Source organism: Zalophus californianus, chromosome X (genome assembly GCF_009762305.2).
Source record: "Zalophus californianus isolate mZalCal1 chromosome X, mZalCal1.pri.v2, whole genome shotgun sequence".
Taxonomy (NCBI): Eukaryota; Metazoa; Chordata; class Mammalia; order Carnivora; family Otariidae; genus Zalophus; species Zalophus californianus.
The window spans coordinates 2,885,459-2,887,585 of record NC_045612.1 but is presented as its reverse complement, the minus strand read 5'-3'; positions in this window follow the sequence as shown (position 1 = coordinate 2,887,585).

The window sequence follows — 2,127 nt, the reverse complement described above, 5'->3', positions numbered from 1 at the left end:
ATATGGAAATGCAGGGAATGTTAAATAACCAAAACAATTTTGAAAAACAAAATAATTATAGTTATTTAAATAATTACTATAAAACTACAGTAATCAAAACAGTATAGTATTAGTATAAATATAAATATATAGATCAATAAAACAGAGTGAAGTATGTAGAAATAGAATCACATATATATAGCCAACTGACATACAGACAAAATGAAAAGGCAACGAAGTGAAGAAAGAATAATCATTTCAACAAAATGGTACTGGAATACTTAAATATCCTTATGCAGAAAAAGAACCGTGACCATTACTTCTCACCATATAAAAACATTAACTTGAAACCAATCACAGACTTAAATATAAGAGCTAAAACTATAAATGTTCTAGAAGAAAACTTAAGAAAAAATTTGAGTGACTTTGGAATAGGAAAATATTTTATAAATAGGACGCAACAACCACAAATCTAAAAGAAAAAGTGATAAATTGGACTTCATTAAATTTAAAGGTGTTTTTCTCTTCCAAAGATGCTGTTAAGAAGACTAAGAGAAACTTTTTACAAAAAACTTGGAAAAAAGTATATATACCTGACAAGGGAATTGTATAGAAACTGTATCAAACTCCTACACTTCAAGAATAAAAAGGCAAACAGCCTACTTCTTTAAGTGGGCAAAATATTTGAATTCTCACTTTACCAATATGCATGAATCTCATAAATTTCACATTGAGAGAAAGCAGCATGAACCAATATAGTAAAATATATACACTGTGATTACATTTATATAATGTTCAAAAAACAAGCACAACTATACTATATTATGTAGGCATGCACATATGTATGGTAAAACTGTAATGAAAACAAAAACATTCTAATCAGAAAATTCGGGATATCGGTTTCTTCTATGAAAGAATTAGAGGGAAATTATTTCCAAGGGACATGCAGTGAACTTTTAGGGTACTGCTAATATTCTATCTCTGAGCTGAATCATGATTATACAGGTGTTAGCTTTATAAACACAGGCATTTGCTCTTTATAAAATTGATGAAAAGAAAAATTTTAAGTAACCACAATAGAATAAAAATAGAAAGTGAAAATTAACCAGACACTAGAGAATAAAAAAGAATAAGGAAAACTTAATAAATGTATCAAAATGAACAAAATGTTATCACAGGAAATGGCAGAATAGGAAACTTGTTCCACAAAAGTCCTTGTTCCACAAAAGCAACAGATAAACTGGCTAAAACCTCAGAACCAACTTTGCAAGACTCTATAAACTAGACAAAAACTTAACAACAACTAGAGGAAAAATTTAAAAATGTTTTCGATTTGCATTTCCCTTATGATTAGTGATGTTGAACATCTTTCATGTTGCCCATCTGTATGCCTTCCTTGGAAAACTGTCTACTCAGGTCCCCCTAAATAAATATATGAAAGAAAGAAATCAAAAGTGACTATAAGATTTTGGATCTGAACAACTAGAAGGTTGAACTTGCCATATATTAACAAGGGAAGATTATATAAGAAATGTGTTTGGGAGTAAGGACAGAAATTCGGTATGCAGTACATTTATTCCTGCTATAACACAACATTCCAGGGGGGGAAAAAATCAAATTGTTCAAGAGAGCTTAAAGGTGAAAGGACTAGGGTAACATGATAACACATTTGTACAAAAGAATTCCTGTGCGTAGAACTGCTGTATGTAACAGAGCACATACAATTCTAATTTTGTTAAATGCTGCCTGATTACCCTCTGAGGTTGTATTTGTTCACGTTCCCATATGTAATAATACCTGCTTTCCCAATCTTTTACTAACACAGTATGCTATCAAACATTTTCACCCTTCCCAATCCAACAGTTGAAAATAATACAATTGCAATTTTATTTCTTTTATTAAAAGACTTCATTTATTTATTTGAGAGAGAGAGAGAACACAAGTGGGAAAGAAGGGCACAGGGAGAGGGAGAAGCAGACCCCCCCCCCACTAAGCAAGACGCCTGATGTGGGGTTCCATCCCTGGGGTCATGACCTGAGCTTAAGGCAGAAGTTTAACTGACTGAGCCACCCAGGTGCCCCTATAATTGCAATTCTAATTTGCATGTTTCTTTAAATAAGGTTGAGCATCTTTTCTTAATGCTTAATG